This window comes from Mus musculus, chromosome 13 (genome assembly GCF_000001635.26).
Source record: "Mus musculus strain C57BL/6J chromosome 13, GRCm38.p6 C57BL/6J".
Classification (NCBI taxonomy): Eukaryota; Metazoa; Chordata; class Mammalia; order Rodentia; family Muridae; genus Mus; species Mus musculus.
In genome coordinates, this window is record NC_000079.6 from 88,522,096 (window position 1) to 88,548,432 (window position 26,337).

General features: G+C 37.9%; 1 long non-coding RNA gene and 1 pseudogene across 1 annotated transcript in view; both read left to right on the top strand.

The window, feature by feature from the left end:
- The window catches only part of Gm34585 (predicted gene, 34585), a 56,983-nt gene that overhangs the window by 903 nt on the left and 29,743 nt on the right, over positions 1 to 26,337 (top strand). The gene's annotated exons all lie outside the window — the stretch shown is intronic.
- Gm5667 (predicted gene 5667) lies at positions 25,121 to 26,167 on the top strand (annotated as a pseudogene).

Sequence of the window (26,337 nt, forward strand, 5' to 3'; positions counted from 1 at the left end):
TCACCAAAGGTTTAAAGACCAATTTTTGAGGTGATTAATGAACTTTATCCTGACTAGACACTATGCCATGTGGATATGTATCAAAGGGTCACGTGACATTTTAAAAATGTACACAATTATCATGATAATTAAAAACTAGAATGAAACATAACACTGAAAACTGAGACCTGTGTGTGAAGTGAAAATTCATTGTCTTCTACAGCTAAAGTGGAACTGTCCACATAAATCCCTCTTAATAAGATGGTCTAAGGAAAATTTTTCCACTTCAAGAACACCTGCCACTTGTGGAGCTTTTTATTTTGAAATATAAGTAATCAGACCATTTTAACCAGTTGTAAGAAATGATTTAACATGGTATGACACACAGTTACAAAATTAAGAAACATTTTAAGGTAATAACAATGGTAAAAAAACAGCATGGTGCTCTTTTATAAAGAAAGGCTCCAGGAGAAATGATCCAATTGAATAGGTAGGTAATGAGTAGGGTTGTTCTGGAAAAGAGAAGGTCTCTACAGCCAGAGACAAGTTGCACATGGCTTTACCATTTGAAATGAGTGACTCCATTATTTCTAGTAGAGAAAAGGGGTTAAAAAGGGTCATTAAAAGGAAGATGTTTTTTCTGTTAGTGCTGAGATTTTTCATGGAGGTTTTTTATGCATGTTTGCTTCCACTGCTCTTTAAAGGATATTTTTTCTCTGCCATGCAAAAAAATCTTTCAAAATGCTGTGATCTCTGTCTTCTAGCCCTTGTATACATGGCAATAGCAACAACAACAACACCAACAAAAATTTCACCAGGAATAATTGACTTCTGGAAGAATGGGAGTGGGCATTGAATCTCCAAATGAAAATCATAAAAGCTGTTCTTTGCATGTGGAAGTATTGAAGACTTTTATGAGCTAATGTTTTATAGCAGATTTGAAGACCAAATATTCTATAACATTATTACAGGATTACCAAGAAATGTTGTAAGAGTATTATAAGCTTTGAGGAATGTTCACATCTAATTTTCCTCCCAGTATCTTTTCTAGCATGTTTTAGGGGACACTGTACCTTTTTTTCCCTCTTACTCCACATCCTTCCTTATGATCCTAGAATACATCTCTGCCTCAAAGGCTAAATTAACATGTTAAATTTAGTTTGTAAGGACAAATACCATGGCTTCTCCATTATTTTGACAGGAATGAAATTGCTCTGCTGATTCATTAATCAACTTATCAAATATGGAGTAGGATAGTGAGCATACTAATTGAAAATCAAGAAACAGAGATTAAGTGTTTAATGTCAAAAGCTCAGACACAGGTTTCAGGTAATTGCCAAAGAGACAATTCACATGAGTTTTAAATATAAGTACTTGATCTCTGTTAAAATAAAGGCACTTTCTCATTACTTGAAAGGGGCTTCTTAGGCACACAATTTAATTTGGATTAAATAAGCAATTTTAAGAAAAAGATGTACTCAATTGTAAGCAAATTTTTAATTTAGGTCTGTACAAAAGTAAAAACAATCTGCAAGTGTTCAAAGCAGAAAATAAAATGCTCTGCTAAATATACACATTAAAAACAAATTATGTTCTCAAAACAAAGCAATGCCTAGTAAGTATTTTGAAAGCTTAATTTGTTTTTATTACATCTTGCAGACTAACTGTTTATTATTATAAAGGTACTATGTGTAAAATGACACTGTCTAAAATTTGTAAGAGGAAAAGGGAATTTAACCATTTTAATTCAAATCTAGGAAGTCCTTAAAATCAGATAATACACACAAAATTCCATGTTTATTATTTCCTATAAAATGCTTATATTTTGATTTTTCTTTATCTATAAATTAAAAATGAAATATGAGAAAAGAGATTGGAATAAGGGTATATATATTTTTTGTTTTGTTTATATCTTTTTATTTTTTTAATTAGGTATTTATTTCATTTACATTTCCAAAGCTATCCCCAAAGTCCCCCACCAGCCCCCCACCCACTCCCCCACCCAGCCACTCCCACTTCTTGGGCCTGGCCCTGTACTGAGGCAGATAAAGTTTTCATGACCAATGGGCCTCTCTTTCCACTGATGGAAGACTAGGCCATCTTCTGATACATATGCAGCTAGAGACAAGAGCTCTGGGGAGTACTGGGTAGTTCATATTGTTGTTCCAACTATAGGGTTGTAGATCCCTTTAGTTCCTTGATTACTTTCTCTAGCTCCTCCATTGGGGGCCCTGTGATCCATCCAATAGCTGACTGTGAGCATCCACTTTTGTGTTGGCTAGGCCCCAGCATAGTCTCATAAGAGACAGCTATATCAAGGGTCCTATCACCAAAATCTTGCTAGTGTATGCAATGGGGTCAGCGTTTGGAGGCTGATTATAGGATGGATCTCCAGATATGGCAGTCTCTAGATGGTCCATATTTTCGTCTCAGCTCCAAACTTTGTCTCTGTAACTCCATCCATGGGTGTTTTGTTCCCAATTCTAAGAAGGGGCAAAGTGTCCACACTTTGGTCTTCGTTCTTGAGTTTAATGTGTTTAGCAAATTATATCTTATACCTTGGGTATTCTAAGTTTCTGGGCTAATATCCACTTATCAGTGAGAACATATTGTGTGAGTTCTTTTGTGGTTGGGTTACCTCACTCAGGACGATGCCCTCCAGGTCCACCCATTTGCCTAGGAATTTCATAAATTCATTCCTTTTAATAGCTGAGTAGTACTCCATTGTGTAATTGTACAACATTTTCTGTATCCATTTCTCTGTTGAGGGGCATCTGGGTTCTTTCCAGCTTCTGGCTATTATAAATAAGGCTGCTATGAATATAGTGGAGCATGTTTCCTTCATACCGGTTGGAACATCTTCTGGATATATGACCAGGAGAGGTATTGCAGGATCCTCCAGTAGTATTATGTCCCATTTTCTGAGGAACTGCCAGACTGATTTCCAGAGTGGTTGTACAAGCTTGCAATTCCACCGGCAATGGAGGAGTGTTCCTCTTTCTCCACATCCTTGCCAGCATCTGTTGTTACCTGAATTTTTGATCTTAGCCATTCTGACTGGTGTGAGGTAGAATCTCAAGGTTGTTTTGATTTGCATTTCACTGATGATTAAGGATGTTGAACATTTTTTCAGGTGCTTCTCAGACATTCAGTGTTCCTCAGGTGAGAAATCTTTGTTTAGCTCTGAGCCCCTTTTTTTAATGGGGTTATTTGATTTTCTGGAGTCAACCTTCTTGAGTTCTTTATAAATATTGGATACTAGTCCCCTCTCTGATTTAGGATAGGTAAAGATCATTTCCCAATCTGTTGGAGGCCTTTTTGTCTCATTGACTGTGTCTTTTGCCTTGCAGAAGGTTTGCAATTTTATGTGTTCCCATTTGTGGATTCTCGATCTTACAGCACAAGCCATTGCTTTCCTATTCAGGAGATTTTCTCCCTGTATCCATATCTTCTAGAATTTTCTCTACTTTCTCCTTTATAAGTTTCAGTGTCTCTGGTTTTATGTGGAGTTCCTTAATCCACTTAGATTTGACCTTAGTACAAGGAGATAGGAATGGATCAATTCGCATTCTTCTACATGATAACTGCCAGTTGTGCCAGCACCATTTGTTGAAAATGCTGTCTTTTTTCCACTGGGTGGTTTTTGCTCCCTTGTCAAAGATCAAGTGACCATAGGTGTGTGGTTTCATTTTTGGGTCTTCAATTCTATTCCATTTGTCTACTTGTCTGTTTCTATACCAGTACCGTGCAGTTTTTATCACAATTGCTCTGTAGTACAGCTTTAGGTCAGGCATGGTGATTCCACCAGAGGTTCTTTTATCCTTGAGAAGAGTTTTTGCTCTCCTAGCTTTTTTGTTATTCCAGATGAATTTGCAGATTGTCCTTTCTAATTCATTGAAGAATTGAGTTGGAATTTTGATGGGGATTGCATTGAATCTGTAGATTGCTTTTGGCAAGATAACTATTTTTACAATGTTGATCCTGCCAATCCATGAGCATGGGAGATCTTTCCATCTTCTGAGATCTTTTTTAATTTCTTTCTTCAGAGACGTGAAGTTCTTATCATACAGATCTTTCACTTCCTTAGTTAGAGTCACGCCAAGGTATTTTATATTATTTGTGACTATTGAGCAGGGTGTTAGTTCCCTAATTTCTTTCTCAGCATGTTTATCCTTTGTGTACAGAAAGTCCATTGACCTGTTTGAGTTAATTTTATATCCAGCTACTTCATTGAAGCTATTTATCAGGCTTAGGAGTTCTCTGGTGGAATTTTTAGGGTCACTTATATATACTATCATATCATCTGCAAAAAGTGATATTTTGACTTTTTTCCTTTTCAATTTGTATCCCCTTGATCTCCTTTTGTTGTCTAATAGGTCTGGCTAGGACTTCAAGTACAATGTTGAATAGGTAGGGAGAAAGTAGGCAGCCTTGTCTAGTCCCTGATTTTAGTGGGATTACTTCCAGCTTCTCACCATTTACTTTGATGTTGGCTACTGGTTTGCACTTGATTGCTTTTGCCATGTTTAGGTATGGGCCTTGAATTCCTGATCTTTCCAAGACTTTTTACATGAATGGGTGTTGGATTTTGTCAAATGCTTTCTCCACATCTAATGAGATGATCATGTGGTTTTTGTCTTTGAGTTTGTTTATATACTAGATCACATTGATGGATTTCTGTATATTGAACCATCCCTGCATCCCTGGAATGAAACCTACTTGGTCAGGATGGATGATTGTTTTGATGTGTCCATGGATTCAGTTAGTGAGAACTTTATTGAGGATTTTTGCATAGATATTCATAAGGGAAATTGGTCTGAAGTTCTGTATCTTTGTTGGGTCTTTTTGGGGTTTAGGTATCAGAGTAATTGTGGCTTCATTTAATGAGTTGGGTAGAGTACCTTCTGTTTCTATTTTGTGGAATAATTTGTGAAGAACTGGGATTAGATCTTCTTTGATGGTCTGATAGAACTCTGCACTAAACCCATCTGGTCCTGGGTTTTTTTTTTTTTTTTTTTTTTTTGGTTGGGAGACTATTAATGACTGCTTCTATTTCTTTAGGGGATATATTACTGTTTAGATCATTAACCTGATCTTAATTTAACTCTGGTACCTGGTATCTGTCTAGACACTTGTCCATTTCATCCAGGTTCTCCAGTTTTGTTGAGTATAGTCGTTTGTAAAAGGATCTGATGGTGTTTTGGATTTCGTCAGGATCTGTTATTATGTCTCCCTTTTCATTTCTGATTTTGTTAATTAGGATGCTTTCCCTGTGCCCTCTAGTGAGTCTGGCTAAGGGTTTATCTATCTTGTTGATTTTCTCAAAGAACCAGCTCCTTGTTTGGTTGATTCTTTGAATAGTTCTTCTTGTTTCCACTTGGTTGATTTCACCCCTGAGTTTGATTATTTCCTGCCGTCTACTCCTCTTGAGTGAATTTGCTTCCTTTTGTTCTAGAGCTTTTAGATGTGTTGTCAAACTGCTAGTGTGTGCTCTCTCTAGTTTCTTTTTGGAGGCACTGAGAGCTATGAGTTTTCCTCTTAGAAATGCTTTCATTGTGACCCATAAGTTTGGGTGTTTTGTGGTTTCATTTTCATTAAACTCTAAAACGTTCTTAATTTCTTTCTTTATTCCTTCCTTGATCTAGGTATCATTGAAAATAGTGTTGTTCAGTTTCCATGTGAAATTTGGCTTTCTATTATTTATTTTGTTATTGAAGATCAGCCTTAATCCATGGTGATCTGATAGGATGCATGGTTAATTTTCAATATTTTTGTATCTGTTGAGTCTTGTTTTGTGACCAATTATGCAGTCAATTTTGGAGACGGTACCATGAGGTGCTGAGAAGGTATATCCTTTTGTTTTATGATAAAATGTTCTGTAGATAATTGTTAGATCCATTTGTTTCATAACTTCTATTAGCTTCACTGTGTCCCTGTTTAGTTTCTGTTTCCATGATCTGTCCATTGGTGAAAGTGGTGTGTTGAAGTCTCCCACTATTATTGTGTGAGGTGCAATGTGTGCTTTGAGCTTTACTAAAGTTTCTTTAATGAATGGGGCTGCCCTTGTATTTGGAGCATTGATATTCAGAATTGAGAGTTCCTCTTGGAAGATTTTACCTTTGATGAGTATGAAGTGCCCCTCCTAGTCTTTTTTGATGACTTTGGGTTGGAAGTCAATTTTATTAGATATTAGAATGGCTACTCCAGCATGTTTCTTCAGACTATTTGCTTGGAAAATTGTTTTCCAGCCTTTAATTCTGTGGTAGTTTCTGTCTTTTTCCCTGAGATGGGTTTTCTGTAAGCAGCAAAATGTTGGGTCCTGTTTGTGTAGCCAATCTGTTAGTCTATGTCTTTTTATTGGGGAGGTGAGTCCATTGATATTAAGAGATATTAAGGAAAGGTAATTGTTGCTTCCTGTTATTTTTGTTGTTAACACTGGCATTCTGTTTTTTGGCTGCCTTCTTTTAGGTTAGTTTAAGGATTACTTTCTTGTTTTTTCTAGGACGTGGTTTCCATCCTTGTGTTTTTTTTTTCTGTTATTATTCTTTGAAGTGCTGGATTCGTGGAAAGATAATGTGTGAATTTGGTTATGTTTTCAAATACTTTGGTTTCTCCATCTCCATTATTCAAAGTTTGGCTGGGTATAGTAGCCTGGGATGGCATTTATGTTCTCTTAGTGTCTGTATAACATCTGTCCAGGATCTCCTGGCTTTCCTAGTCTCTGGTGAAAAATCTGGTGTAATTCTGATAGGCTTGCCTTTATATGTTACTTGACCTTTTTCCCTTACTGCTTTTAATATTCTGTCTTTATTTAGTGCATTTGTTGTTCTGATTATTATGTGTCAGGAGGAATTTCTTTTCTGGTCCAGTCTATTTGGAGTTTTGTAGGCTTCTTGTATGTTTATGGTCATCTCTTTCTTTAGGTTTGGGAAGTTTTCTTCTATAATTTTGTTGAAGATATTTGCTGGCCCTTTGACTTCAAAAATCTTCATTCTCATCTACTCCTATTATCTGTAGTTTTGGTCTTCTCATTGTGTCCTGGATTCCCTGGATGTTTTGAGTAGGATCTTTGTGTATTTTGTATTTTTCTTTGATTGTTGTGCCGATGTTCTCTATGGAATCTTCTGCACGTGAGATTCTCTCTTCTATTTCTTGTATTCTGTTGCTGATGCTCGCATCTATGGTTCCAGATTTCTTTCCTAGGGTTTCTATCTCCAGAGTTGCCTCACTTTGGGTTTTCTTTATTGTGTCTACTTCCCTTTTTAGGTCTAGTATGGTGTTGTTCATTTCCTTCATCTGTTTGGATGTGTTTTCCTGTTTTTCTATAAGGACTTGCAACTCTTTAGCAGTGTTCTCCTGTATTTCTTTAAGTGAGTTATTAAAGACCTCCTTGATGTCTTCTACCATCATCATGAGATATGCCTTTAAATCCGGGTCTAGGTTTTTGGGTGTGTTGTGGTGCCCTGGACTGGCTGAGGTGGGAGTACTGGGTTCTGATGATAGTGAGTGGTCTTGGTTTTTGTTAGTAAGATTATTATGTCTGCCTTTCGCCATTTGGTAAACTCTGGAGTCAGTTGTTAGAGTTGTCTCTGGTTAGAGCTCATTCTTCTCATGATTCTGTTATTCTCTACCAGCAGACCAGGGAGACTAGCTCTCTCCTGAGTTTCAGTGGTCAGAGCACTCTCTGCAGGCAGGCTCTCCTCTTTCAGGGAAGGTGCACAGATATCTGGCATTCAGACTTGCCTCCTGGAAGAAGTTGAAGGCCCGAAACAGGACCTGTCCCAAAAGCTGTTAGCTTCTGTAGTCCACACTCTCACCTGTGTAGAGTAGTCTCAGTGGAGTCCGGGATCCAAGATGTCTCCCGCAGATGCTCAGGCAAAACCCTCCTGGGCTGGGTGGACACCTATCCTCTGGCAGGGAAGGTGCCCGGATGTCTGGAGCCCGAAAAGGGGGCTGCCTCAGAAGCTCTGTGGCTCTTTCCTGTCCCAGAAGCTGTTAGCTTCTGTAGTCCACACTCTCACTTCTGCAGAGTAGTCTCAGTGGATTCTGGGATCCAAGATGTCTCCCGCAGATGCTCAGGCAAAGCTCTCCTGGGCCGGGCGTACACCTATCCTCTGTGCAGAGTAGTCTAGGTAGAGGCTGGGGATCTAAGATGTCTCCCACAGATGCTCAGGCAAAGCCAGGATATATCTTTAAAACATAAAATCCCAAGTGACCTTTAAAAAAGTACTATTGGATATTATCCAACAAGTTAAAAAATATTGAAATAAATTCAGTCATAAATATCAATTTCAGTAGGTCCCCAAATATTATCCTAATTGTAACTCTATTTCTAATCAATTCCTTCATTCCACTTTAATAGTATATTTCTATTTTTCCCACCTCCAAATTACTATGATGTGAATTTTCTGAGAAGTCCAAGATAAAGCCAACTCTCTTAAGATTTGTTTAACACAAGAGTGTAGATGTTAAATATGTTCTGTATGTCTTTCTGCTTTTTTGTTCATTTTTAAAATTTTTTGTTTTGATTTGGTTTGTTTCTTTGTTTGATTTTACAGCCCAGTCTTTATTCCCCTCTTGGTCTGACTTCTGACTCTTCCTCATCCCATACCGCCTCCCCAACCCACACCCAATCTCCAAGAGGATTTGTCCATATCCCTACCCCAGGACATCAGACCTCCCACTTCCTGGGGCCTCAAGTCTCTAGATGGTTAGGTACATATTCTCTCACTGAGTCCAGACCAGGCAGTCCTATTCTGCTTATGTTTTGAGGGCCTCATGTCAGTTGATATATGCTGCCTAGTTGGTGGCTCAGGGTCTGTGCAATCTTGGGAGTCCAGGTTAGTTGAGAATCATAGTCTTCCTGTAGCGTCAACCTCCCCCTCAGCTTTTCCAGTTTTTCCCTAATTAATCCACAGGAGTTACCAGATTCTATCCATTGGTTGTGTATATTGCAGTGTATCCACTGGTTGGGTTGTATTGCATCTGAATCTTTCAGTTGTCTGGTAGGCCTTTTGGAAGACAGTTATGCTAGGGTCCTGTTTATAAGCACACCATAGCATCAGTAATAGTGTCAGGCCTTGGAACCTCCCCTTGAGCTGTCTCCCAATTTAGGCCTGATACTGGAACTCTTTTCCTTCAGGCTCTTCTACATTTTTGTTCCTGAAGTTCTTTCAGATGGGAATAATTCTGGGTCAGATTTTTTTACTGTGGGATTTTGATGAGGATAGTGTTGAATCTGTAGATTACTTTTAGTTGGATGGACATTTTCACTATGATATTTCTGCCAATCCATGAGCATGTGAGATCACTGCATTTTCTGATATCTTCTTAAATTTTTTTTATTGAGAGACTTTGAAGTTCTTGTCATACAGATCTCTCTCTCTCTCTCTCTCTCTCTCTCTCTCTCTCTCTCTCTCTCTCGGTTACAGTCATCCCAAAATGTTTTATATTATCTCTTAATGGACTCAATTCACCTATAAATATACATAAGCTAACAGACTGGATAAGTAAACATATTTTGTTGAATACAGAAAACACACCTCAATAACAAGGACAGACATAACATCAGAGAAAAACGATAGAGAAAAATGATGGAAGAAAGGCTTCCAAGCAAATGGTCCCAAGAAACAAGCTGGAGTTGCTATCCTAATATCTAATAAAATAGACTTTCAACAAAAAGTTATCAGGTGAGATGAGGAAGGATACTTCATATTCATCAAATGAAAAATCCATCAAGAGAAAGTCTCAACTCTGAACATCTATGCCCCAAATGCAACTGTACCCACATTCATAGAAGAAACTCTAAGTAAAGCTCAAAACACGCATTGAACCACACACAATAATAATGAGAGAATTCAACATCCGAATCTCACTAATAGACAGGCAATTCAAACAGAAACTAAACAGAAACACTGTAAAACTAATAGATGTTATGAACCAACCAGATTTAATAGATATCAACAGAACATTCCACCCTAAAACGAAAGAATATTTCTTTTTCTCAGCAACTCATGGTACCTTCTCCAAAACTGGCCATATAATCATATACAAAACAAGCCTTAACCTATACAAAAAGATTGAACTAATCCCATGCATCCTATCAGATCACTACTGCTGATCTTCAATAACAACAAACACCACAGTATACCCATATAGCCATAGAAACTGAACAACTCTAACTCAATGATAACTTGATTAGGGAAGTAATAAAGAAAGAAATTAAAGACTTCCTATAATTCAATGAAAATGATTACACAGTATGCCCCAACTTATGGGACACAATGAAAGGGGTGCTAAGAAAAAAATGCATAGCACTAAGTTCACTGGTAAAGATTTAGAGAGATCCAACACTAGCAACTTAACAGCAAACCTGATAACTCTGGGAACAAAAAGAGGCAAATACATCCAAGAGCAAGTAATAGTCAAACTCAGGGCCTAAATCAATTAAATAGAAACAAAGAGCACAATACAAAGAATCAACAAAAGCAGAGGCAAATGTAAGGAGAAGAGGGAGTTTGTGGGATGGGGGGATGATGGAGGGGTAACCAGGAATTGGGATATCATTTGAGATATAAAAGAATGGAATGATTAATTGAAAAATAAAAGAAAAGCTGATTGAAAATCAACAAGATAGATAAATCCCTATCCAAACTAACTAAAGGGTCCAGAGACAGTATCCAATTTAACAAAATCATAAATGAAAAGGGAACTATAACAACAGAAACTGAGGAAATTTAAAAAAATCATCTGATCTCACTACAAAAACCTTTAGTGAACAAAACTGGAAAAATCCAGACAAAATGAATGACTTTCTAGACAATTACTACATACCAAAGTTAAATCAAGAGCAGGTAAACTATCTAAACAGGCCCATATTCTCTAAGGAAATAGAGGAAATCATTAAAGTCCTCCAAAACAAAAACAAAAACTAAAGCAAAAACAAACAAACAGGGACAGATGGGGCATTACTGAAAAATTCTACCAGACCTTCAAGGAAGGTCCAATACCAATATTCCTCAAACTATTCCATAAAATAAAAGAGAATGAACAATACTTAATTTACTCTATGCAGCCAAAATTACTCTGATACATAAATCACACAAGGACCCAATAAAGAAGAGAACTTCAGACCAATTTAGCTTATAGATATTGATTTAAAAAAAAAAACCAATAAAGTCCTCGCAAAGAAAATCTAAAAATGTGTCAAAACCATCATTCACCATGATCAAATAGATCCCAGGGTTTTCAAGGTTTGTTCAATATATGAAAATACATGAACATAATCCATTATATAAACAAACTCAAAGAAAAAAATCACAAGATCATCTCCTTAGATGCTAAAAAAACATTTGACAAAATACAACAACCCTTGTAAAAAAGTATTTAAAGTTAAAAGGATTAAAGAGTAGGAATTCAAGGCCCATACCTACATATAATAAAGCAATTTACAGCAAACCAACAGCCAATATCAAATTAAATGGAGAGATACTTGAATCAATCCCACTAAAATCAGGGAAAAGGTTGCCCACATATCTATTCAATATAGTACTCAAAGTGAAGAGACATGGAAAGACTGCCTCAGTGCTCCCTCTTCATTTGCACAGAGCCCCCCTCACCTCCTCGAATTTTAGAGAGGGCTCGGCCTAGTGCTGAATTATTGATATCCCCGTTTTCATGGTGGCACTCTCTAACAACCTCCTCCCCCATCCCGAGTCCTAGAACAACAGATGCAGGCTTGAGAATAGACAAATGGCAACATCTCTCAGCCCCTTTGTCACTGAGGCTGGCACTCTCCCTAATAGCACTTCTCAATGCAGGTGGCACTTGACCTTGGGAGAAGCAAAGACCAAACATCTTTGAAGAGATAAGTGCACCACTTTTAGGCCATGAGAGGAGCACAATTAAGCATTCCCAGACAGCTGTAGCCAGTTTGTAAAAACACACTAGTTCCTGATAGCACCATAAAATTACTTCCCAGGTTAGAAGGGTCCTCCCCTTCCAGTTGTTCGGTTCTATCCCACTGCCTGAACAAAGTTTGAAGGAGGACTTCCCTTGTCACCTCCCACTGTCACCTCCAAAGTCCGAAAATTCCTGCTTATCTTTGTATAGTAACACCAAGCTCCTAGAAATGGGGTCAGACTCTTAATGTGGCCATTGGGGAGGTTTTCAATTTCAGTCTGTCTTGAATAAAAGGCTCTTTTATTACCTTGCATAGGGTTGGCAATTTCTTAGAGTTAATCTGGAAATCCTAAGACCTGGGCTTTAGAAGTTCTAGCTAGAGCAATAAGACAACAAAAGGATATAAGAGAATACAAATTGGCAAGGAAGTCAAGGTCAATCATATACATAAGTGGCTCCCAAAAATTCTAAGTAGCTGGATATAAATTTAAATCAAATAAATAAGTACCCTTCCTTTATACAAATGATAAACTGGTTGAGAAAGAAATTAGGGAAACAAGACCCTTCACAATAAATAGTCTTTCTGTTTTTCAAAGTTATCATGTTACTTAAAATATGCCAGATTTGAAAATTTCAATATCACATCTATAATTTCTCAAGTTCTCAAAAAGCAATTAAAGAATAAAAAAATCCCTGGGCATAGATGTAGGAAAATTGGAGTGGAATATAACCACACAAGGATGAAAGTAAGAGAAGGGATAGAATTAAGAGCAATGTCATAAATATGATTAAGTGTGTTGTATATGTATATGCACATTTAATAATAATCTACACTGTTTATAATGAAAATACATATTCTATATAAAAGAAATAATATATATACAAACAGTGACAAAATTCTGTAGAAGAGTAATTATGAAAAAATAATGACAGGAAGAGAAGCCATCAGCCCTGTTACACAGGACTCCAAGTCTGAAGCTAATGTGTGTGACACATGTGCCAGGCTTTTTCTTGGTAATGTGCCTGGATTTGCCTGCTTGAACTTGGCCTGTTTCTCTTATCCCCTTTTCCTACTTCATTGTCCCTGCCAATGGAAAAATTCCACCTGGTGAATCATACTTATTATAAATTAATCTTCAACCCAAGGAAGTATTAAGTCACATTAGATTCATGTATAAATATATTATTTTGATTCTTTACATAGGTTACATCCCAACCACATTTCATCCTACCGCCACTATTCCTACCCACCCACCAAGTCCTCTCTGCCTTAGATCAACTTTCTCTGTTTCCCTTCCAAACAAACAACACCAGGCCTCCCTAGCTATATCAGTGAAGCATGGAATAACAACATGCAATAAGGTTTAGCCTTATTATCATATCAAAGCTGGACAAAACTCACTAGGAGAAAAGGGATCCCAAAAGGAGGCAAAACACCAGAAATGCCCTCACTCCCACTGCTAGGTGCCCCAAGAATACCAAGATATAAAACCATGCAGGGTCCATGATTGTTGCTTTAGTCTCTTTGAGACGTATGTACCTTAAGAGAAGGGGGTAACCCCCATGGGTACCATATGCCCTACCACATGAGTTCAGAGCAGAACTAAGCATATCCTTTCTGACTAAGGTCAGACCAGGCAGTCCAGATAAGTGAAACTGATCCAAAAGCAAACAACAGAATCAGAGACAGCACACACTTCAATTGTTAGGATACCCATATGAAGACCAAGTTGCACATCTGCTACTTGTATGTAGGGAGTCTAGATCTAGCCTATACATGCTCTTAAGGTGGTAGTTCAGCCTCTGTGAGCCCCATGGGCCCAGGTTAATTGACTCAGGCTAGGTCTTTTCAGGGTGTCCTTGACCTCTTCCACTCCCTCAATCCTTCCTCCCATTCTTCCACAAGACTCCCTGAGCATCACCTAATGTTTGGCTCTGAGTCCCTGCATCTTGCTTCGATCAACTGCTAGGTGAAGCCTCTAAAGAGAAAATAATAAGAGGCTCCTGTCTGCAAGTATACCAGATTAGCATTAATAGTGTCACTCCCATTCTGTAGATAGCCATTGTGTCCTATTGATAAGGTCCTTATAGAAGAAAATCTTATAGAAGATTTTCAGTGTCATGAGGTTCCATTTATTAAATGGTGTTCTTAGTGTATGAGCTGCTGATGTTCTGTTCAGTAAATTTTCTTCTGTACCAATAAGTTCAAGGCTATTCCCTACATTCTCTTCTATTAGATTTAGTCTATCCAGTCTTATGTTGAAGTCTTTAACCTAGCTGGACTTGTATTTTGTGCAGGATGATAGATTTTTATCTATTTTGCATTGTTGACATGCAGACATTCAGTTCATTTGTTGAAGATGCTTTCTTTTATCCATTGTATTAATTTGGTTTTGGCGTCTTATCAAAAATCAATTGTCTACAGATGTATGGGACTATCTCTGGATCTTTAATTATATTCTATTGATCAATCTGTCTGGTACTATATCAACCCCATGCAGTTTTTATTTCTATAGATTTATAATATATCTTGAAATCAATACTTCCAGAAATTTTTTCTTCTTCTTCTTCTTCTTCTTCTTCTTCTTCTTCTTCTTCTTCTTCTTCTTCTTCTTCTTCTTCTTCTTCTTCTTCTTCTTCTTCTTCTTCTCCTTCTCCTTCTCCTTCTCCTTCTCCTTCTCCTTCTCCTTCTCCTTCTCCTTCTCCTTCTCCTTCTCCTTCTCCTTCTCCTTCTTCTTCTCCTCCTCCTCCTCTTCCTCCTCCTTCTTCTTCTTCTTCTCCTCCTTGGTTTGTCATATGTTTATTCACAGCAATGAGAAAAGTAACAAATGCATCATTCTTCTATTTACAGAAAGTGAAAATATAGTGAAATCATTTGTCTGGAAAACTAGGTGTTAATTGTTAGATCATACATATTTTTGTTTGTGGAGGATCAAGAAGGAAGACTGTAGAAAGATTTGCTTATTTTTCTTCAATCTGTTTATTATTATTATTATTATTATTATTATTATTATTATTATATTTACAATCATGACATTGCCCCTTCCCAGCCAGCCCCCACCCCACCAGTTCCTTATCCTATTCCTCCAAATCCTTGTCTCTGAGAGGATGCCCCCCCTCCTTTACCAGCAGAACTCTCCCCTCCTTGGAAGCTCAAGTCTCTGGATTATTAGGTACATCTTCTCACAGGTTAGAACAGGTAGTCTTCTGCTATAAATGTTTCAGAGTTTGGGACCAGCTCTTGTATACTGCCTGGTTGGTGGCTCAATTCCTGGGAGCTCACAAAGGGTCCACGTTAGTTGAGACTGCTGGTCTTACTATCAGGTTGCCCTCCTCTTCGGGTTCTACCATCCTTCATCTAATTCAACCATAAGGGACCCAACTTCAGTCCAAGGGATGGGTGTAAGTATCTGCATCTACCTCAGTCAGCTCCTGCTTGTACCTCTCAGAAGACAACCATACTAGCTAGGCTCCTGTCCATTAGCAATCAATAGCATCAGTAATAGGGTAAGGCCTTGGTGCCTCCCAATGAAATGGATCCCAAGTTGGGTCCATTACTGGATTGCCTTTCCCTCTATCTCTTCTCCAATATTTGTCCCTGCAGTTCTTTTGGACAGGAAAAATTCTGGGTCATAAATTTTGACTGGGGTGACAGACATATCACTTCACTTAAGGCACTACATATCTTTTTTGTTATTACGTATTTTCCTCAATTACATTTCCAATTCTATCCCAAAAGTCCCCCACACCCTCCCCCCCCCCCATTCCCCTACCCACCCATTCCCATTTTTTGGCCCTGGCATTCCCCTGTATTGGGCATATACAGAGACAAAGTTTGGAGCTGAGACAAAAGGATGGACCATCTAGAGACTGCCATATCCAGGGATCCATCCCATAATTAGCCTCCAAACGATGACACCATTGCATACACTAGCAAGCGTTTGTTGCAAGGACCGTGATATAGCTGTCTCTTGTGAGACTAGGCCGGGGTCTAGCAAACACAGAAGTGGATGCTCACAGTCGACTATTGGATGGATCAAAGGGCCCCCAATGGAGGAGCTAGAGAAAGTATCCAAGGAGCTAAAGAGATCTGCAACCCTGTAGGTGCAACATTATGAACTAACCAGTACCCCGGAGCTCTTGACTCTAGCTGCATATGTATCAAAAGATGGCCTAGTCGGCCATCACTGGAAAGAGAGGCCCATTGGAAAGGCACTACATATCTACTGGAGGTGAACACTACAAGTTTCCTTTCCTCACTTTAGGGCATTCCATCTAAAATCATTCCCATTAAATAAAGAGAGTCTCTCATATCCCAGGTCTCTGGTACATTCTAGAAGGATCCTCTCCCCAGCTGCCACCAATCCCAACCAAGATTGCATATTTCCATCCATTCTACTGGCCCTTTGGGCTTCTCTCATATCCTACAACCCAATACCTGATGTTGTTCTCCTTTTCCCCTCCATATCAATCCCTCTGCATTCTGTGATAATTTTCTTCACCCTTCTAAGTGGGATTGATGCACCTTCACTTTGTCTTTCTGCTTGTTAAACTTAAGTACTTTTTGGGTAATATCCACTTATTAATAAATACATGCTATCCATGTCCTTTCAGGTATGGGTTTCCATACTCAGAATGTTTCAAGTTCCATATATTTGCCTGTAAAATTCATGATATCCATGTTCTGTTTTTTTATTAGATATTTTCTTCATTTACATTTCAAATGCTATCCCAAAAGCCCCCTATACACTCCCTGTACCCTGCTCCCCAACCCACCCACTCCCTCTTCCTGACCCTGGCACTCCCCTGTACTGGGGCATATATGATCTTCACAATACCAAGGGCCTCTCCTTTCACTGATGGTCAACTAGGTCATCCTCAGCTATATATGCAACTAGAGGCACAGCTCTGGGGGATGCTGGTTAGTTCATATTGTTATTCCTCCCATAGGGTTGCAGACCCCTTCAGCTCCTTGGGTACTTTCTCTAGCTCCTTCATTAGGGGCCCTGTGTTCCACCCATTAGATGACTGTGAGCATCCACTCTGTATTTGCCAGGCATTGGCATAGACTCACAAGAGAGAGCTATGTCAGGGTCTTGTCAGCAAAATCTTTCTGGCTTATGCAATAGTGTCTGGATTATGTGGTTGTGTATGGGATGAATCCCCAGGTGGGGCAGTCTCTGGATGGTCTTTCCTTTCTTCTTAGCTCCAAACGTTATCTCTGTAAATCCTTCCGTGGGTATTTTGTTCCCTATTTTAAGAAAGAACGAAGTATCCCACTTTGGTCTTCCTTCTTCTTGATCTTCATGTGTTTTACAAATTGTGTCTTGGATATTCTAAGTTTCTGGGCTACTATCCATTTATCAGTGAGTGCATACCATGAGTGTTATTTTGGGATTGGGTTACCTCACTCAGGATCATATCCTCCAGATGCATCCATTTGCCTAAGAATTTCAGGAATTCATTGTTTTTAATAGCTTAGTTGTACTCCACTGTGTAAAGTGTTCCACATTTTCAGTATCCATTCCTCTGTTGAGGGACTTCTGGGTTCTTTTGAGCTTCTGGTTATTATAAATAAAGTTGCTATGAACATAGTGGAGCATGTGTCCTTATTACAAGTAGGAACATCTTCTGGGTATATGCCCAGGAGAGTTATTGCTGGATATTCCAGTAGTACTATGTCCAATTTTCTGTGGAACCACCAAACTGATTTCCAGAGTGGTTGTACCAACTTGCAATCACACCAACAATGAAGGAGTGTCCCCCTTTCTCCCCATCATTGCCAGCATCTGCTGTCACCAAATTTTTGATCTTAGCCATTCTGATTGGTGTGAGGAGGAATCTCAGGGTTGTTTTGATTTGCATTTCCCTGATGATTAAGGATGTTGAACATTTTTTCAGGTGCTTTTCAGCCATTCAGTATTCCTCAGTTGAGAATTCTTTGTTTAGCTCTGTACTCCATTTTAATAGGGTTATTTGATTTTCTGTAGTCCATCTTCTTGCGTTCATTATATATATATTTGAATATTAGTCCTATCAGATTTAGGATTAGTAAAGATCCTTTCCCAATTTGTTGGTGGTCTTTTTGTCTTATTGTTTGTATCTTTTGACTTATAGAAGCTTTGCAATTTTATGGGGTCCCATTTGTCAATTCTTGATCTTACAGCACAAACCATTGCTGTTCTGTTCAGGAATTTTTCCCCTGTACATGGGAAAAATCTTCATAGCCATATCTTCCAGGCTTTTTCCTACTTTCTCCTCTATAAGTTTCAGTGTCTCTGGTTTTATGTGGAGCTCCTTGATCCACGAAGACTTGACCTTAGTACAAGGAGGTAAGAATGAATCAATTTGCATTCTTCTACATGATAACGGCCAGTTGTGACAGCACCATTTGTTGAAAATGCTGTCTTTTTTCCACTGGATGGTTTAAGCTCCCTTGTCAAATATCAAGTGACTCTAGGTGTGTGGGTTCATTTCTGGGTCTTCAATTTTATACCATTGCTACATGTCTGTCTCTGTACCAGTACCATGCAGTTTTTACCACAATTGCTCTGTAGTACAGCTTTAATTCAGGCAAGGTGATTCCACCAGAGGTTCTTTTATCATTGAGAAGAGTTTTTGCTATCCTATGTTTTTTGTTATTCCAGATGAATTTGCAAATTGCCTTTTCTAACTCATTGAAGAATTGAGTTGGAATTTTGATGGGGATTGCATTGAATCTGCAGATTGCTTTCAGCAAGAGAGCCATTTTTACTATATTGATCCTGCCAATCCATGAGCATGGGCGATCTTTCCATCTTCTGAGATCTTCTTTGATTTCTTTCTTCAGAGACTTGAAGTTCTTGTCATACAGATCTTTCACTTCCTTAGTTAGAATCACACCAAAGTATTTTATATTATTTATAACTATTGTGAAGGTTGTTGTTTCCCTAATTTCTTTCTCATCCTGTTTATCCTTTGTGTAGAGAAAGGCCACTGATTTGTTTGAGTTAATTTTATATGCAGCTACTTCACTGAAACTATTTATCAGGTTTAGGAGTTTTCTGGTGGAGTTTTTAGGGTCACTTATATACACTATCATATCTTATGCAAATAGTGATATTTTGACTTCTAACTTTACAATTTCTATCATCTTGACCTACTTTTGTTGTCTAATTGCTCTGGCTAGGACTTCTATTTACTATATTGAAGAGGTAGAGAGAAAGTAGGGAGTCTTGTCTAGTCCCTGATTTTAATGGGATTTCTTCCAGCTTCTCTCCATTTACTTTGATATTGGCTACTGGTTTGCTCTATCTTGCTTTTATTATGTTTTGGTAGGGGCCTTGAATTCCTGAGTTTTCTAAGACTTTTATCATTAAAGGGGGTTGGATTTTGTCAAATGGTTTCTCAGCATCTAATGAGATGATCATGTGATTTTTGTCGTTGAGTTTATTTTTATAGTGGATTACATTGAAGGATTTCCATATATTAAACCATCCCTGCATTCCTGGAATGAAGCCTACTTGATCCTGATGGATGATTGTTTTGATGTGTTCTTCGATTCAGTTACTGAGAATTTTATTTACTATTTTTACATTGATGTTCATAAAAGAAATTGGTCTGAAATACTCTATCTTTTTGGGTGTTTATGTGGTTTAAGTATCAGAGTAATTGTACCTTCATAGAATAAATTGGGTAGAATACCTTCTGTTTCTATTTTGAGGAATAGTTTGAGGAGAACTGGAATTAGGTCTTCTTTGAAGGTCTGATAGAATTCTGCACTAAACCCATCTGGTAATGGGCTTTTCTTTTTTCTTTTTTCTTTCCTTTTTTCTTTTTTTTTTTTTTTGGTTGGGAAACTATTAATGATTGCTTCTATTTCTTTAGGGGATATGGAACTGTTTAGGTCATCAATCTGATCCTGATAGTACTTTGGTACCTGGTGTTAGTCTAGAAGTTTGTCCATTTCATCTAGGTTTTTCAGTTTTGTTGAGTATAGCCTTTTGTAGTAGGATCTGATGGTGTTTATGATTTCCTCAGGTTCTGTTGTTATGTCTCCCTTTTCATTTCTGATATTGTTAATTAGTATACTGTCCTCGTGCCCTATATTTAGTATGGCTAAAGGTTTATCTATATTGTTGATTTTCTCAAAGAACCAGCTCCTGGTTTGGTTGATTCTTTGAATAGTTCTTATTGTTTTCACTTGGTTGATTTCAGCCCTGAGTTTGATTATTTCCTGCTATCTACTCTTCTTGGGTGAATTCGCTTCCTTTTCTTCTAGAGCTTTTAGATGTGCTCTCAGGCTACTCGTGTATGCTCTGTCTAGTTTCTTTTTGGCAGCCATCAGAGCTGTAAGTTTTCCTCTTAGAAATGCTTTCATTATGTCCCATAAGTTTGGGTATGTTGTGGCTTCATTTTCATTAAACTCTAAAAAGTATTTAATCTCTTTCTTTATTTCTTCCTTGACCAAGTTATCCCTGAGTAGAGTGTTATTCAGCTTTCACGTGAATGTTGGCTTTCTATTATTTATGTTGTTATTGAAGATCAGCTTTAGTCCGTGGTGATCTGATAGGATGCGTGGGATAATTTCAATATTTTTGTATCTGTTGAGGCCTGTTTTGTGACCAAATATATGATTGATTTTGGAGAAGGTGCCAGGAGGTTTTGAGAAATGTTATATCCTTTCGTTTTAGGATAAGATATTCTGGAGATATCTGTTAAATCCATTTCTTTTTTAACTTCTATTAGTTTTCATGTGTCTCTGTTTAGTTTCTGTTTCCAGGATCTGTCCATTGATGAGAGTGGGGTGTTGAAGTCTCCCACTCTTTTTGTGTGATGTGCAATATGTGCTTGAGCTTTACTATAGTTTCTTTAATGAATGTGGCCGCCCTTGCATTTGAAGCATTGATATTCAGAATTGAGAGTTCATCTTGGAAGATTTTTATCTTTGATGAGTATGAAGTGCCCTCTCCTTGTCTTTTTTGATAACTTTGGGTTGGAAGTCGATTTTATCCGATATTAGAATGGCTACTCCAGCTTGTTTCTTCAGACCATTTGCTTGGAAAATTTTTTTCCAGCCTTTTACCCTGAGGTAGTGTCTGTTTTTTTCCCCTGGGGTGGGTTTCCTGTAAGCAGCAAAAAGTTGGGTCCTATTATGTAGCCAGTCTGTTAGTCTTTGTCTTTTTATTGGGGAATTGAGTCCATTGATATTAAGAGATATTAAGGAAAAGTAATTGTTGCTTTCTGTTATCTGTTATTAGAGTTCAGATTCTGTTCTTACAGTTGTCTTCTTTTATGTTTGTTAAAGGATTACTTTCTTGCTTTTTCTACAGAATATTTTCTCTCCTTGTGTTGGTGTTTTTCATCTATTATCCTCTGAAGGGCTGGATTCTTGGAATGATATTGTGTGAATTTTATTTTATCATGGAATACTTTGGATTCTCCATCTATGGTAATTGAGAGTTTTGCTGGGTATAGTAGCCTGGACTGGCATTTGTGTTCTCTTAGGGTCTGTATAATATCTGTCCAGGATCTTCTGACTTTTGAAGTCTCTCGTGAGAAGTCTGGTGTAATTCTAATAGGACTGCCTTTATATGTTACCTGACCTTTTTCCCTTGCTGCTTTTAATATTCTATCTTTATTTAGTGCATTTGTTTTTCTGATTATTATGTGTCAGGAGGAATTTCTTTTCTGGTCCAGTCTATTTGTAGTTCTGTAGGCGTTTTGTGTGTTCACGTTCATTTCTTTCTTTAGGTTAGGTAAGTTTTCTTCTATAATTTTGTTGAAGATATTTACTGGCCCTCTAAGTTGAAAATCTTCATTCTCATCTATACCTAAAGTCCCATAGGGTGGTGCAAGCATGAATGACGGGAGTGTGGCAGTGCCTCTCAGTGAGGAGCTGATGCTAAAGGGATTGTGGCTGCCTTTGGTGAATCACCATAGTGCTTCTATTCATAACAAGCTGCCTCCTCCATGAGAGTCTCTTCATTAGCAGGTGGCAGTTTGCTATCAAGATCAAGAAAGGAAGGAAAAAAGGCCTGCTGTAATTATCTCCTCCCTAGGTGGGGATGAAGAAAGATCCTTAATGGGCAATAAATTGTTCCCTCTTGGGGGAACCATGGGTAAATCTCTGCACAAAATCTAAAAATTTCTTCAAATCCTTTTTTTTTTAAACCCTAGTTCCTCATGTTTTGAGTGACTTATTGAGCACTGTCACAAAAAGTGATTGCTTAGAAAATGCTTGTCCCATGTCTTAAGGTATTCCTCCCAAGATCTGCACCATTTATGTTCTCTCTCCCAGACTGTCTTATGGTTAGGTGGACGATGGAATAGTGCCAAACCGAAGCTGCTCTCTGGTACTTCCTGAGATGAGTGGGTAAGCCAACCCTCCAATGATGAGTGGCGTTCTCTTCCTCAGCGATCCCAAAGAAATCCCGTGTACTGGGCACCAGTTTATCCTAACCTGCAGGACAGTTGAAAAAGGACTTGGTCACCTGGAAAAGAATGTCGGATAAAAAGCACAAAGAATGGACAGCAAGACAACATGTCCTGTTCAAGCTGACAAATTTTTATTTTTCTCACATAGGTTATATACTCAGAGGAACAGGAAGAGGGGTGGGGGTCCCTTTGTCTTTTGGTAATGCACCTGTTCCCAGGAACAGGATATTGACTAGATAAACAGTTCAGTAGGAAGATCAGAACCAAATGGGTTATTAGGCACCTATCCACAAGATTTATAGCTATTTGATCTCTGCTGACATCAGGATTTTTGTCTATTTGTACTCAGCTGGGTAGTACTTACCTACAGAGGCCAAGACTTAAGGCAGTAAATGTTCAAACAAGGTTGTTACCAACAGTTCTTGGATTTGAGTTCCAAGTATTTTATTGATTATTTTTGCATCAATGTTCATAAGGGCGATTAATCTGAAATTTTCTTTCTTTGTTGAGTCTTTGTGGTTTCAGTATCATGATAACTGTAGCCTCATAGGATGAGTTTGGCAAAGTTTCTTTTATTTCTATTTTGTGCAATAGTTTGGGCAGAATTTATATTCACTCCTATTTGAAAGTCTGGTAGAATTTTGCCCTAAAACTATTTGGCCCTATCCTTTTTTTAGGTTGGGAGATTTTAATGACTGTTCTTAGTCCATTACTGGTTTTAGGACTATTTAAATTGTTTTTCTGACCTTTAGTTAACTTTAGTAATTCGAATGTATCCAGAAATCATCCATTTCATTTAGAATTTCTATTTTTCTGGAATACAGATGATTGAAGTAGTATCTAATGTTTGTTTGGATTTCCACAGTGTCTGTTGTTATTTCCCCAACTTTGTTAATTTGAATATTGGCTCTCTGCCTTTCACCTAAGGGTTTGACTACCTTTTTGATTTTCTAAAAACAAACAAATAGCTCTTGATTAGTTGATTCTTTGTATTATTCTTTTTTTCTGATTGATTGATTGATTTTTTTTTTAGTGTTGAGTTTGATTATTTCTTTCCATATACTCCTCTTGGATATATGTATATTTGGTTTTTCTTCAGAATAGAAAATTTAACAATTTTCATTTGCTTTTCAATGTCAACAAGTATCTTAATTTTAAACAATAGAAAATAACAATGATAATTTAAAGAAAGTATGAAACATATACTCTTTATGCAAAGGAATTCTTTGACTATTGTACCAATGTGTTCATAATTCATGGTTTTTGAGACACAAAAACAAACAAACAAAAAAACTTGTCCCCTCTATTATTTTTCACATTATTAAAACTATTCTATATAATTCTTTAAAATAATAAAATCAATATATAAGCTAGATATTAAAATTTTAGTGTATGGACAGTGAACCCTTAAACTCTACCTAACGTTTGCATAGTATATATTTTTAGATGTGTGGATGAGGTTGTTGGAAAACACTGATTAAACATGAGATTTCAAGTTTTTATTTGAGAAATAAATCAGTATTTTTCAAACATTGTTTTGTAAGTAGTATTTTTAATACAGCCACTTATCATGAACAGCCTTTTAAAAAAATGATTATTTTATGAGTGAACAAGTTTTATTATAAAAAACTATGCATTATAAAAAGAAGAAGAAAATATACAAATAAGGAGGAAAAACTCACATCTAAACAACAATTTCAGTGTTTATCAAATCTTATTGTCCCTTCTCTGGACACTAAAAAACTTACCAACAGAGACTAGTTCTTTCTTCCTCAAATCACTCTTTATATATACAGTTCATAAAATTATTATATAAAAATGCATCTGTTCTTTCTCCTGCTTTTTTCTCAATTCAATCATAGAGCATTAATGGAATATTCTTTCAAAATAGCAATAGAATGTAGGATTATTTTCCAATGTGTGTATGTACTGATGACAGTACCATATAACTTGAAAATTAAAGAGGCACCACTGGGGAAACAAAGAAGCATGCCATAAATAGGAAGGTAATAATTGGAGAAGATAAACAAAATATATGACAAATATGCATAAAAATGTCATAATGAAACTCATGATCTTAGAATGAATGATTTTTTTTTGTTGTTTGTTTCACAATACAGTATTTTACAATACAGGACAGTTACAAAATAGAAGCCAGGCTCTTTGCAGTGGTGAAGTTTAGAAGCTGTGCAAGTACCAATCAAAGCTTCTTTCAGGGATTATGATCAAGGGGCAACCAGCCTTATCTCCACTCTGAAACTCAGTATCACATACACATTAAAATCGAGATCAGTGATAATAACATACGTTTTAGTATTGGCCACACTGTACTTCTCCCATGATGTTTATCTCATGAAGTTTCCAAAGCTGCTGTATATTACATAGTTGGGTAAGGAGAATTCACTCAATTTTTATTCCTTTTTGATTTCTCTGTGTGAAGGAGTTTGCTGATCTGGTAGTCACATGAGTTCTTTCTCGGCTCACCCCCCTATTTTACTGACTCAGTTATATGCCTTAATATAACCCTTGTAGATTTACTTTCAACGTTAGCATCTGTTCCACATAGAACCTAGGCTACTATAAAAATATAAGTGACTCTTCATGGACTAATAAAAGGGTGGAAATAGAAAATACAAAAACAAATTAATAGATACTAAAACAGGAAAATTTTACATGAATTACAGACAAATTCAAATATGTAACATTGAAAATTCAGAAAAGGTCCCCTACAGGGTTGTGCTCACGTCTGTCCTTAATGCTCTCTTCAGTGTCTATAGAACCCTCTTTCCTTCCCTTGCAGCGATCAGACTGTCAGAAATTCACCATGACTATTGTCAACATCCATGCAAGAGAAATATTTGACTCCCATAGGAATTCCACTGTTGAGGTGGATCTGTTCACAGCAGAAGGTCTCTTCCAACCTGCAGTGCCCTGTGGTGCATCCACTGGCATCTACAAGGCCCTAGAACTCCGAGACAGTAATAAGACTTGCTTCTTGGGGAAGGGTGTCTCTCAGGTTGTTGAGCACCTGCTCTGATTAGCAAGAAAGTGAATGTTATGGAAAGCGATGATTGATCAGCTGATAATGGAGATGGAAGGCACGGAGAATAAATCTAAATTTGGTGCAAATGCCACCCTGGGAATGTTCCTGACTGTCTGCAAAGCTGGTGCCGTAGAAAAGGGCATGCCCTTTACTGTCACATTGCTGATTTGCCCAGCAACCCTGAATTCCTCCTGCCACTCCCAGCTTTCAATGTGATCAATGGCGATTCTCATACAGACAAAAAGTTAGCCATGCAAGAGTTCATAATCCTGCCTGTGGGGAATCCTGTTTCTGGGAAGCCATGCACATTGGAGCAGAGGTATATCACAACATGAAGAACATTATCAAGGAGAAGTACATGAAGGATGCCACCAATGTGGGTGATGAGGGCAGATTTGCGCCTAACATCCTGGTGAACAAAGAAGAACTGGAGCTACTCAAGACTGAATTTGCAAAGGCTGGCTACATTGAGCAGTCTGCAATCAGCATGGATGTGGCTGCCTCTGAGTTCCACAGGTCTGGCAAGTATGTCCTGGACGTCCAGTCTCCAGATGGCCCCAGCAGGTACATCACACTGACCAGCTGGCTGACCTGTACAAGTTCTTCATCCAGGACTACCCATTAGTGTCCATTGAAGACCCCTTTGACCAGGAAAACTGGCCAAAGTTCAGTGCTAGTGCGGGCATCCAGGTGGTGTATGATGACCTCATAGTGACCAACACTAAGTGGATTGCCAAGGCTGTGGGCAAGTAGTCCTGCAACGGCCTCCTGCTCAAAATGAACCAGATCGACTCTGTGAACCAGTCTCTGCAGAAGTGTAAGCTGGCATGGAGCCACCAGCTGCTTAGATCTTCTGTCCCTGATGACATCTAGGCAGCTCAAGGCCTTCCTAGTACTTGCTCCTCCCATGTCACTGCTTCCTTAGATGTCCATACCTGACCACCAGGAACCCTGATGGAGACCTCAGCTTTGTAATCATGTAATTGATCTGAATAATT